Here is a 14,765-nt window from a genome sequence, read left to right as displayed (position 1 = left end):
TGTGGTGGAGATGGAATATATGACGAATTCTAATGAGGCACTAGTCAATATCAACAATTATAGTAATGTAAGAGGAAGTAATTTAGCTGATTTTTTATCGGAGGAAGTAGAAGAAGCTATCTGTGACGATGGTGATGCTGTAGTTTCGTCAGCTGGAGATAAATTTTGTAATACATCGACGTAAATATGGGGAGGTGTACGTGAAGGTGGCGCAGCAATAGTCTCGCCAACTGGAGATGAGTTTTATTGTGTATCGCAGGAAGTGGGTGATTTATTGTTAAAAGGAAGTAAAGGTGATATTTTAGGTGCTTAAGTTGCGAAGATCGAGCTACTGACCTAGATACCTCGGAGGATGTGTGAGAATTCCCATTTCCATTCCCCCTGTGAGGTGCATTTATTTCTCTTAATGGGAGTGAACCAATGGCTCTTAGTGAAAGCAAGAATTATGAGTGGATGTTCAAGGATGAATGTGAAAGTAATATGTTACGTAATACATCAGTATACAGAATGTTGGAGCAATCTCAGAGTAGAGAAAATGTAACGGAGACAAAGGTAGACCCGAGTTTGGTGCATTTCGAGTGCACTGTGAATTCTAATGTGGGACGATGCAGTAGCGGTACGATCGGCGGAAGTTGCCGGAGTTACTGGTGGTGAATTCTATAATGTATCGACGAAAGTAATGGAGGTTTTAGGTAAAAAAGTTTATGAATTATAGGTGAATGTCAGTGGAGTTAATTGTGATAAAGTCTGTAGTGTTACAGAGGAAATAAAAGATGATTTGTTTAAGAGAGACAAAGTTTTAAGTTGTGTGGTTAATTGTGAGAATATTGCATCTACTTATTGCTTTGCTGCATAGAAAGGGAACAGAACATTTAATGCTTAAAATTATGATGAAGCGAAGAATTCTGAAGGCGATTTAAAGCTTACAGGTGATTTAGAAGTGGATCGGAAGAGTATATAAGTGGATAATGAGGAAAGTATTTCTTTAAGAGATGATGTTAATATTGAATGGTACGGCAAGGATGGAAATGCCTACACTATAAATGACTGGGAACGGTACAGGAAAATTTTCAAGCCATTATTGTGTCACAGACGGGCACAAGAGAAGTTTAAAATAGCAAGAGGTCTTGAACGGATGAAAGACAAAACTTGGGCGAAATAAGGATTTAATTAATTATTTGAAGGTGATAATGATATTGAGGGTTGTCTGATGTTGCAATGTGTACAATAGATGTAGAGGAGAAAGGAAGGGATACTGAAAATTATCTTTTGAGGGAACAGTGTTTAGAGAGGGGTCAAATTAAAAATGCGCAGCCTGTACGTAAAGTGATCGATGTCGATGAATAAAGAAAGTGTGCGTCTCTCGAAACTAAAAATGGTGTACCAGTAGCAATCACAAATTTTGTCTGTAAAAGCAAAAGTCCGTTAGTGAACGATGTAAGAGGGCTCGAATTTGAGCAATCCAAAAAACGTAATTAACTGAGATTCAAAAGATATTCACAATGACGGGATAAATGCAAGCGGCAACTTTGGCAGAATTGCACTTTGCGAATGAAGCACATGGCGAGGAAAAATATATGTGTAAGTAAGGATATTTTAAGGTGCAGTTTTTAAGAATTTTGGGGATTATTTCTGTTTTGTGTAAAGTATTGATGAATTTAAAATGTATGTGATAGAGTAGAGAGGCATAACTTAGTGAAAGGAGATCGTTTGTATTGGCAACACCGATTTTGGTGCCAGGACGACGACAAAATATAATTAATTTCGTTATTTATGTAAGAGAGCGTTTTGTAGTGGTTTATGAATAGATTAATGCACGTAGAATTGTGGGTGTAAGTGGTATTTTAATGCAAATATGAGTGAATATTTGCTGAATCTACGATCCAACTATCCGCTGAACTAAAAGGGAACTTAAATGGGCGATTTCCGCACAGGGTAGTTTTAGTTTTAAAGTTTCTGATTAGAAATGGTCAAATTGTAGAGAAATGATATAATGTTAGTTAATTTATCGTATCAAACAAATTTTGTAGCACGAAAGACATGTTTTTGCTTGCTATCCTGTTTGTGAATGTGTCGATTCCACGGGGGAGGGCATTCAGTGCCTGATCTATAGGGATTCTGGAAGTTGTAAAATTATTGTTAACTATAACACAGCCGCATTTCAGCTCTGATAGTGACTGCTGATTGACGCAAGTTTCGGCGTAGTACGCGGCCGATGACTTCGTGACTTTTGGCAGAGGTGGCTCAGCTACGAACCATCTAAACTCCGACGCTACAACAGTGATCTCCTGCTGTGGTGTTTGTGTTACTGAAGTGCTACGAAGAAGTGCTCAAAGCAAAATGTGAATTTAAATGAACAAAAGTCGAGTTGTCTCGAATGTTTCCATAAATTTATGTGATTTATGTTTATTTTGGCATTTAATTAATATGTCGAAACTGATATAATTTGTATTGGGTGTAGTAAAGTTATGCTGTTGATACGTTGTGACATATTCTAGGAGGTACATGTTGTTTCATACACCACCACAAAGATACTTACACTGTTATTCTGATAAGCAAATAGTGTATTTGACTTGTTATTTAAGTATGTATTTATTGTATTATATACATATGTCTAATTTGGTGCGACTTAGTGTGCTAAGTTAGCACGCTAATGTGCCTTATTAAGTGGAGGAGTGCAACGTTACACGTGTGTAGGCGAGCAATTCTGGCGCCTGAACGTAGAATGAGGAGAGCGAAATTGTTGTATGAATGAACGCTAGTCTGCCCAGGGCTCAGGGTGCGCAGCAGGTCCGACTAAGCGACCGGTACCAGGGAGTCCAAGTACAAAGACGAGCAGCGTCGCCAGAAATGGGTAAATCCCGATGCGGGGAATTTTGACGCTTAAGAGGCCAGACACTGTTCCCAGAAATGGTGGAGTGTGAGACAAGCTGAAACGTGACTTAAAGAATCCATAATAATACACAGTCAAATATAAAGCAAATCTGAATATATCTCCAATCTCCGAAATAGGAGGCTCTTTTAATAACAACAATATTTTCATTATCATTAAAACTGCAGAAGTAAATATTTCACGATGAATGAACATTTTCACAATTAACCTCTGACTTAACAACTTTTAAATGCTTCATTCGTTTTCAACAAACAATATCTTAGAGAGTAGAAGTGCACAATACCTATCACCCATATATATGTACTTTATTTATTGGCTTACGACATCTCATATATCTTTTTCATTATGCGAATGTTTGTCAGAAGAGTGTGTAACCTCCCCCTCACTAATCGGCCTATCCCGCTTGCGATATGAAATATGACTGTGGATCGAGTGTATACCTAATGGAATTTTTCTAATTGGATAAGGCTATCTTTCCCGAAGAAGTAATACCGATAAGTAGGGGGAAAGTGTACACCCGATCTTTCTGATAGAAATGTCTACTAAAAATAAAAGGTAATTAAACTGAACAGGGCTACAATTTGGAAGAATAAAAGTTATTTTGTGCATTCACTCACGAACAACACTGAACAGAAAACGGATACCACTGATCATGAATCCAAAAGTTACACTAATGAAAGAAAAGGAAATAATTACCACTAGGGTTATTTACATCCAAAATCCTGTACAAGACGATGGGAAAGAAAATCATTTATTATTAAACACTGACGTGGCAACTGAAGGTTGTCCACTTAAACTGTGTGTTAGTATTGAACTTCTTTACGTGAACAATGACTTTCAGAGACCTCAACATAACGTCATCAAAGAAATTTAGCGAAAGGCAAGCACTTTTCACTTTGCAGTTACTTAATTTTCAAATAGGATTTAATATTATTGCCTGAACAGTTGTGCTTTTTTTATTGACTTGAACAGAATTAAATACTAGAATACGTACCAAACCAAACAGCCATGTGCTCAAGCTATATGTAAAATAAATAAAACTTCCGCACTCTTAATTTGTGCATTTTCTTTAGATCTGGATTTTTTCCAGTGATAATTCTCAAACTTCGGTTAGCATATAAGGAAGAAAAGGAACAAGGACCTTGCTTGGTAACAAGGTCTGGGAGCAATAAGGACACAATCGCCCTGAATTTAACTGATTATTATTTAAATAAAGTTCATTAATCAAATCACATTCAGTTGTGTTGCTGGGTTAGCCGTTAATACTTTCTACCAATGAACAGTCTTACTTCAGTGCTGTGCGTGCGACGAAACTCGGAGCCGACGACGAATCTGTGTTGCTGGAACTGCTGCTGTTGTTGAAGACGGTAGCATTTTGTGGGGCCACGGCTAATTACAGGGACGGGCAATCGTAATTAATACAGCCTCTTCCTCCCGTCCACTGTCCTTCCTCCTGCTACTAGTCATCTGGCCAGCGCGTGTACATGATGCCGCCGAAATGGTACTCTCTACTGCGAGAGCGTTAACACCACACTTCTATCACACCAAAAGCGCTGGAAACCGTCTCTCACTCTCTCTGCGAGCTCTGCTCAACAACCCCCTACCCAAAGATTTTACAACGCACAAGCACTGCTACTATCGTTGCTAGTCGATGCAAATAACATATCCTTTGGCTTTTTCCCAGAGCTTATACGTTTCGCAGTAAAACACAGATAACTACAATAAAACGTCAACAGACTTCTGCCTAACTGTACATACAGTGAATCAATGTCCTTACTTATTAAAAAGAAAACATTTAAATTACAAATATTTACATATCGGTAGCAGGTGCCATGCATCCAGCATTTTCGGTGTTACATGTGAATCTGCCAAAATTACACAGCAAACGAATACAGCATGCATAACTCACTTTTGTTATACTTGTGTGTTTATTTAATGAACAAATTACTATTTTGCCAGTAACTTCATTGAAATATTAATTACAATCGATAATACAATATCATGGTAGTTTAAAAAGTGGTCAGTAGCATGTGTTAGCTGACTCCGACTTAATAAAAAATTGCCAAAAGGTGCTTCTGACAAGCAGACCTAAATAATTGCCGCTCGCTGTGGCCGAGCGGTTCTAGGCGCTTCAGTCTGGAACCGCGCGACCGCCACGGTCGCAGGTTCGAATCCTGCCTAGGGCATGAATATGTGTGATGTCCTTAGTTTAGCTAGGTTTCAGTAGTTCTAAGTTCTAGGGGACTGATGACCTCAGATGTTAAGTCCCATAGTGCTCAGAGCCATTTGAACCATTTTTTGAACCTAAATAATTTAACGGCAGCCTGGTGAGTGCATTTGCACAAGAATACAGTATCAGAATACTATGGGAGTCAAGTGGACACTGGGACCTTTTCGAGTTAAGAGCTGAAGGGAGCGATTCTGGACACTTGGAGTTTCGTTCTGAAAAGAGGCAGACATGCCTGTGATATGGCGTGATATTCGATCATGTTAGTGACAGACTCTGGGCTGTGAACGGCTGCTGCAAACCTTAACTTTTGGAGGGGCTTCATATTTCAAAAGGTCCGGATGTGCTCCAAAGTAGGGCCGTAACATTTTCCGCTTGTATTGCAGAACTGAAGGTAGACAAGGTATGAGTTACTATTCCTTGTATCGCATGTGTTAATTTGTAAATCATCATTTTGAAATCTGAACTGCTTTGAGCTGTTGAATATTTCGTATATTGTGATTACGAAAAGGACTTAGTTTTCGTGTATCTTTAACCACTATTCAGTTTGTAATTTTGCTAACATTGTCATAACGCTCTCATCGTGACTGCAGTGCATTTGATAATAGCATTCCCTGTCTGTATATTAACTGAATATTGTAAGACCACTCCCCGTTTATTTGAGATGACCTCTCTTGAATAAACGTCATTCAACATAATTCTGTCCGCCCCAATAGCTGAGTTGTCAGCGCGGCGGTTTGTCATGCCGAGGGGCCCGAGTTTGATTCCCGGCTGGGTCGGAGATTTTCTTCACTTAGGGGCTCGGTGTTGTGTTGTCCTCATTATAATTTCATCATCACTAGTGGAAGGCAACGAGAAACCACCAGTGGAATCACTTCCGTAGACGCTCTTGAGGTGGAGCTCTCTGACGAGGCTTCCCCCATGACAGGACCTGCCGTAAGGCAGAACACAAATTTTTTTTGACATAATTCTCTGTTTTCTATGTCAGTTATAGACATTAGAACAGAACCACTGTTATTAAATTATTCATTTAACTTTTAATTTGTATTTCTGTATTACATAGGCTGTATTATATACACTGTTGGTTTTATTTTTATTTTTAATTTGTCTGTAGTACATAACGTGTTATCCGAAACAAAATACTTCAGTATTAATTCAATATATGTTTTGCCGCCTATCAAAGATTTCATGTTATTGGGAAACTGATTAAACTTTTGTGATGACATACCGACTACCATAAAGAACTGCTACCAGATATAAGTAACAAAAGTCATTGTTTCTCTCAGGTGTCGTAGCATTGTAATTTTCAAATTGTTATCTGTTATCAAACTGCGATGTTCTCATTATTGAATACGTGTGTATAAAAGCTCTATTAGAGTGTCTAACTCGTTGAACAACGGCTTATATGATTAGTGTCGGTGAAAACTACATATTACTCTCATTGCTCACTTTTGTTCAGTAAAGAACTTTTAGATGATGATTTATCCCAGAAAATTATGTCATGAAATATTAAAGAGTGTCAGTATACAAAATATGCTAAGATGTCGATTACTTGTTTCTGAAACAATTATGCGAAGAGTAAATGACACCGAACTTTGCAATATGAGAAGCTCCATAATATTTTCCTCCCCATTCAAAATATTCTAAATATGCGCATCCAGAGATATGAAACGTGCGAACCAACTTCAGCATCCTATCTGGCTTGCACATTCATCCTACTTGAATATTATCGTGCATATATGTCCGACTTTAGAGCAGAGAATTTAGCTCCTACTATGGATGGTGGTTCAAATGGCTCTGAGCACTATGGGACTTAACATCTATGGTCATCAGTCCCCTAGAACTTAGAACTACTTAAACCTAACTAACCTAAGGACGTCACACAACACCCAGTCATCACGAGGCAGAGAAAATCCCTGACCCCGCCGGGAATCGAACCCGGGATATGGATGATGAACCGCTGCGTTGTGCGATGAATGGAACAAAATTCTTGTAGAAAAATTCATAACTTGCATGCATCCACTGTGTAAGGCTGTTCAGTTATGCAATAGATTAAAAGAGATTTAACATCGTATTCATCTTGTCTGTTTAGTAACTTACGTTAGTTTGCTAACCACTTGTACTATGTAGTAAAGTACTTGAAATTAGAAGATGTCTGTAGTATTTTACGACTGTTTCAAATTTACTTGCCCATTGCAGAGGTTGTTTTGGTTTCTCTCAATTCTATGACTTGTTGCAGCGCAAATTTAACATGCATACAATAATTGAAGTTTATGTGATAATATCTTCAATAATTACTAAAGGACAGTTTCTATGCAAATGATTTACAGCAAATAACTTGTAAATCGCCGTATGCTTTTCAGCAAAGGTCGACTGCTAATGATATTACAGAGACAATGAATGTTTACTAGAAACATAACGCTCTGCACTTCCGCCCAATGGTTCCTTTTAAGCTTCCAGAAGACTGTAACACTTCCCTACAGTAGATTCTCTGCTGTGCTTCCTTTCATATGGCGAGAAAGATAGAAACGCAGTAAAAGAAATGTTTAAAACTAGTTATTATGTATCAAGGAATTCTGTCCATTTCTCAATCTCAGTTTAAAGTGTTACTTACTCTCATCCAAGACGACAATTTCATTTACACCAGCTCAGATGTTTACGCCTTCAGCCGAGGTGATATACATCAATTAATAAGCAACTTTTCTTTGCCTGGGTGAATGCAGCCTTTCGCGGACATCTCGTAAGATTTTCCAACTCTTAGCAGAAGTGAAAAACTAGGAATCAAATAACCAGTGCTTTTCTACGGCTGGAGAAACAATAATGTCTAAATTATTCATTTTCGTATCAGTTAAATGTCAGAGAATTCAAACTCCCGCAGCTGAAGACGAAGTGTCAGTGGAGTGCGTAAGTTACATGTACACAACTTAAGTGACGTGAAAATTGACCATGAGGGCTGACATTATATTCCAGTTCACTTTTTTTTAAATAATTGAAATATTGTCTTCAGTTGTGTAATCATCATAAACTGTAGTTTGAAAATATCGGAGCAATCGAGGATTGTCTTAAAGTTGTAGTACGCTATTCGTGGGTTCCGACGACTAATTTCAATATGTCTTAACAGCTGCGTGCAGGGAGTAACAGTAAGAGAACACGTGAACAGCCTGTGCACACAGCGCGCCTACACGCAGTTGCGTTTAATGATCGCAGTGTGCTTTTGGAGGGGGCGGAGGGGGGGGGGGGGGGGGAGCATGGAGAATGTGGCGTGCCGGCCGGAATAAGCTGCGGCTAACGACCGGTTGTGCCGACGTATATTTTTCATTGGCACACGCCTTTAACTGAGATTCCCCTTTTCTGAATGTCCACTGACATTTTATCGTCTTATAACATCGTTGCAGTATTGAAACAAGTCCTGGCTGTGTCGGAGATTTGCTCTGCTCAGGGACTGAGTGCTATGTTGTCCTAATCATCATCATTTCATCCCTATCGACGAGCGAGTCGCCGAAGTGACGTCTAATCGAAAGACTTGCATCCGGCGAACGGTCTACGCCACGGGAGACACTAGTCACATGACATTTATTTTAATGAAACAAGTTAGCAGAGTAGATGTACTAAAAATGAATTGGCTTGTAATTTGCAGGAATTAGAGTCTTCACATAGCGTCTTCCGTAATTACCAATCACACATATTAGCTAAAATTCAGAACCTCGAAAACATTTAGTCTACCGTGTACGTATTGACAACGGAGCTTATTTCCTCATAGTCATTAAGATCTCTGCCAATACACGGCGACCGATAGGTCACACGCAATACTTTAACTGTTAATTTAAATGGAATTAAAGTAGCAATAATATCTGTTCGTATACTTTAATGCACTTGCTTACAAAACAGGATTGTGAGCCAGGCACAAACTGAGTCTGTACTCATCATTTGCTGCCTTTCATTTAAGCGTGGACGTTAGGCAGCTTTCCACATGTTCCAAGATGGCTCCCCATTTTTTTTTTCAGAGATACAACACACAAGTCAGTGCGTACGGAACACTGTTTACTCCGTTCACAGGCACATGGTTCGAGAGAAAGGTATTTACTTCACCCCATACATTGTACCACGCTTGTCACGCTGTTCACAAGGTAGTCGAGATGTTAAAACGTGGCTGCCGATTCAGCATATCTCATTCCATAATCTTTGGATGTAAGGCGCATACACCGAATTAGGTTTACGACGCCGGAGTGAGCCATAGAGTAAATATCTCTGGAGTGAGCATTGCGTTCTGCGCATGTTGTCAACATTAAACCAGTATTGTCACGTGTTTTCGGGACTTCGCTGTGCGTGTGTGGTTTCCGCAGCGTTTGAAGTTTATAATATCAAGAGTTTTTGTTGTATTTCACCGTTTGTTGACAGTGTAATAGTGATGGTGAATTACTGTTGTTGCTACAAATGAAAAGAAAAATATGTGAAAGGAAGGAAAATAACTTTTCATGGGTACATACCATGTAGCTCTAATTACAGTTATCATATTAGTAAGAGACACTGTATACGTTAAAAATTTCGAGACGCATTATAATTAAGGCTTGATTCTGTAGACCTATTTTTCTACGATTTTATGACTATACAATAGATATTAGGCTCGTACAAAAGCGTACTAACAATCGCTTCCTCTTGTAAATTTGCTAGTGGAACAGGAAAGGGAATGGTTAGTTGTTTCAGCAAATACTATCCTCCATGTTTATCAGTGACTTGTCGATTATGTATATAGACTATTCAGTCTACTATTTAATTAATAAACTGGGAGCAAATACGTAAAATGCGTTAAATAAATACTTCAAAGTGTCACAAGTAAGAAAAATTGAGCTTTAGGTCGCAAAAACGAGAAAATAAATAAGCAGAAATAGCAGAAGAAAAGGACGAATCAGCAGGGATATAATCGCTAATGTGTGGCAAATTCGGTGTTTTTCTGACACTTGCAAAAGTACTAGCGTACTGTCAAGTCGTTTTGCAAGACTATCACCGCAAAAATGTACGTCAGCTCTGTAATACTATAAAGTGCCGTATCATACCGAAAACTACCAAAAACCGAGTCCATCTGAACTGTGACACCTATCGCAAAGATGCAGAATGCAATATCACTTGCCCTTAAAAGTTACGTAGCTGTTTTATTCCCGGTATCAAATGGACACTGTTAAAATGTCTACGCAACATATATAAATAGTCCACGATACGTACGAAAAGAATCCGTCTGTACTAGGGATGTAGTGACAGTCTAAAAATACAGGGCGCTATACGGACAAACACACGACGTCCCGAGAACACGTGACCAGGCCGGCAATGTATGTTGACAACACAAAATCTGTTCTGCGTATGTAAATGCTCACTCCAGAGATTTTTACTCTATGGAGTTAGCAAGAGTGTCTCTTGCTCGCCAGCTGCGGTACGATTAACTTTGACCCACCGAGGCGGGTGAAAGCTTTGTCTTCGCGGGGTCGTAGTATCTTTACAATCCACGCAGTCGCATGATTCAATTGAATATGTAGTGTGACGTGGTGGCAAGGACTTGTTAACAAAAGGCGGTTACAGACGATCGGACCACTTGTCCCGATGGCGTACCCGACGAAGACTAGTGCGCACGCCCTGACGTAGCGCCCGATTTAGTCAGTTGGCCCTTGTCTTTCGCAGAGAATGCATAGGTTCACGTGCCATGCGTCCTGTTATATCGAAATAAACGCAGTTTTAATTGCTCTGGTACCATTACCAGTTGCTACTCGCATATAAAAAAGAAAACGGGAAAAAGAAACGAAATAAACGCTGTTGTCATTGCTCTGGTACCTATACTCCTCCTGCGAGAAAAAAAAAACATGAAAGAAAAAAGAAAATAAAAAACAAAGATTTTTGGCTGCTGGAAGAGACTACATAGATCTAAAATACAGCATTGCAATTTCACCACAGTAACTTCCAGAAATAATTTCTTAAACGCGTGAATCTATATGTAAATCCCTGACGAATCTCATAACGTAATTTGGTTAGGTACTGAGGTAGACACATTTTTAAATGAAGAGTTATTCAGAAACGGAAATACTTTGCTAAATGTGAAAATACATTACTATAAATTTTTAAACACAAAGAATTTTACCACTGACTATAAATTATTTCTTTCCTTTAGATGTTTTCCTTGATCTATCCGTTGTAATGAAGCATTGCTAATAAGAGTTACTGGTGAACTACCGCCCGATAAATCCAATGAATTGTAATTTGTCAGTGAGGCGGAGGGGATTTGACTCTCACTAGCTGTATTAGTAATTGACGACTCCACTGTCAATCTGCGCTACCTTCCATAAAATGTGACGTCGGATATTACTTTTTCCGCAATAAATCTTTACACATCAGTCAGTTCTCTCATTTGTTGTCTCACACTCCGCCCAGATGCATCAGCTGGATTCTCTTCCAGGGAGATTAACGCGTGTGTTGCATCTACATGTTTTTCTTCTTTGCTCATCAATTCTGTCGTCTTTCTCTTCTGCCAAGTACGACAGGTGTCTCTCTTTATGTTTCAGATTCCTGCAATAGAAAGTGAGTGGCTGGAAACAGTAACCCATTTCGATGCGTTGCGGCAGTTCAACAGTTCCAAAGACGCATTCACTGGAAAAACGAATTAATTAAGAAATCAATGGGAAGTGGATCTCCTTTTTATAATCATAAAGAGAAATTTAGTACCGTTTTATTTGCAGTCTTCAGCTCTAATTATTCTTTCATGTACGTTCATAGAGATGTAAGTGAAAGTATACCTGGTGATGGGGTTCTAAAAGAGACAGAATTTCATGGAAAGCTACAATGTGGAACATTAAATTTACCTAGTCTATCCTTGTTCCCTGATACAAACGTCAGAGCCCAGAGAGTGTCAACAGTGAGTGAACATCAACTGCAACCGTTTTCACAGAACTTAACACACATAAAAACGTTTTGTAATTGTAGGTTGTCACGAACATTACGACTAGTGGAAACTGTGTTTGGAATTTTGTCAGCTATGTTTAGTCGAAATGTGCATACTCCAGCAGTGAAATCAGAAAATCATATAGAGTGTGGTTTTGATTTTCTACACTGTGTGAAACTGGTTAACAATAATCACAGTATTTATGTTCAAGAGGATACTTTTAAGAACATCATGTATTTCAGTTACGCTGTTAAAAAAATTATAGATCAAACAAATGTTTTGCAACCTTTTTTTAAATAGTATATATGCAAAGTTAATCATCAAATGTGACAGAGCTAGCACAGTTTGGGTTTCTACCAAAGAAAGAATCTATATATTCACATTACAACAACTGCTGTGGACTAATACATGATGTCATACAATAACTCAACGTACAAGACACTGGGACTGAACTGAGGTCTTATTTAAAGCACTTCATCTATCCAACTGTGTGTAAAGTACTTTTAAACAAATAATAGTACAAATGATGTATATGTTTTGTTCTATCTCCATAAACTCCCTTTCAGAGGAATATAAACAAGTATGCTGCAAAATGTTGAAGTATACGTAACTTACTCTCTACAAAGAGCTTATTATAACTGAGAGTTGGTTTGATACTAAGAAAAGTCGTCAAACAGACATAGTACATTCTTACGAAGCAATATACATTCGACAATTATAGATTCTGCTGAAAAAGATACAATGAGTTTACTTATGACATTATTAACCCATCCAGATGGAGTTCGTTTTAAGCACATACATGTTTTTTCTAAAACACTATTTCAGCCCAAGTACCAGCTGTTAAAGAAAATAGTGATGGGAATTGTAGAACTAAGATACAATGAATACAGTGCTAGCATGGCAGTATCATCATCAGAGGAGGTAAAATCAAACGATGTTTTTATTTCAGATGATGTGGAATATGAGGAGCACAGCAAGATAAGAAATTACTTCTGCTCTGGCATATTTAACAATATAGATGCATTTTATATTTGACAGACATATTCGAAAATATCTAAACGGTTGAATCATGATAATACAAATATTACCATCACTTTTGAACAGGATAACACGAACATGAAACACATATACGAAGACCAAGTCAGTACAGATATGTCTGTCAATGGTTCCAACAACATTTGTACTAACTGCTGGAAGCATAATAAGTGTAGGTTTCTATTTGTCGGTAAGACACGAAAATTTATGGATAATATAGTAGAAATTTTCAGTATTGGTTGAAATCATTACGGAACGATATAAAATAGGTGGATACTGATAATTACAACCATGTATTATATCTATGTAAATGAGTTCAGTTTGGGGTAATGAATATTCTTGAACAACCAGAAGTGAGCATGTGTAAACTAATGGATAACCAAAATAATTAAAGAACACTTTGCAATATTACTAGAAGAAATTAGCAAAATAAAAGAAATAATAATTAAACTTAAAGCTAATAACCACGTGGTATCTGCAGTCATCTTAGAAAAACATCCACTTCATATCTTGTATGATAACTCAAAAATTGCTATATCTAGTGGTGCACTTGAGTTATTACATCACTAATGGATAAATTTGCCAGGACTTTGCATATGCAGCCATTTACGTTAATATGTTCACATCAAACTTATAACAATGAATCAAAATACTACAGATCTCATATCAATGAGGTTAGATGGCCTGCAAAAGGTATTTTAAATAAAACTTTATAGAACTGACGAAAAAGTGATGGGAGATCTCGAAAATACACGGAGGACAATTAATAAGTTCACTGCAAAGGTTGACAGAATGGACCTCATACCATGAAAAAAAGAATGATCCATCACAATTGTGGTTGACAGTCTTCACAGAGCTGCACTGAAAAAATCCTGTTTATACCCGTAGAGACCTGAAACCAAACTTTAAAAGAAAAAATTGGAAAACTGATAATATTTCACTTCTTAGCATTACTAAAAGCCAATAAATTGTATAAAAAAATTATTATTCCATACATGACCTACAGATCATACAGTGGGTCTCTATGAAACAAAAGTAACTGTAGCCGATGTGTCAAATACACCATGTCTCTACGAACCTAAAAAAAATGCACAAAATGCTTATTTATTGCTGTTTACGAGACATTAAATGAATTTTGGCCTAAAGTCACCGCTAGTTTCCTTTAAAACTATGAAAGGGCGAGTGGTCAGTGTGAAAACACCTATTGGAGCGTTGTAGCCGAGGACAAGAGACTTGTTCATCTGCTGATCCCAAAGGGCTCAACGACACAGGTACAACCGTGGGACGTATTTGGCTTTCGATGTTGGAAGAACTTCGTGTGAAGATTTTCAGATTTAGTTCTGTTGAATGATTTTGAAGTCAGTTTCCACTTGAGAAACAGTATAATCAAGTTGCAATCTCTAGTATATAATTAATTCGCTTCGCCAAATATGCCTGATACTATGAGGGTTCTTTGAGGACCCCCGTGACAATTTGAGACCCTGCTGAATTTTGTTTTATATTGTGTTCTGTGTCATGTATATTACACAAAAAAATTTCGTTGATTTTATGTGCATAGTGTAAAAAACGTCATGTTTTAAGCACTTAATTAAAGACTATCATTATTGTAATGATCTGTATCATAATAATGAGTTACTTAATGTTTTCAGTTAACAGAATACATATATGTGAAACAGTAAACTAGAAAA

This window comes from Schistocerca cancellata, chromosome 4 (assembly GCF_023864275.1).
Source record: "Schistocerca cancellata isolate TAMUIC-IGC-003103 chromosome 4, iqSchCanc2.1, whole genome shotgun sequence".
NCBI lineage: Eukaryota > Metazoa > Arthropoda > Insecta > Orthoptera > Acrididae > Schistocerca > Schistocerca cancellata.
The sequence above is the reverse complement of the archived record's forward strand: the minus strand, read 5'-3'. Positions refer to the sequence as shown.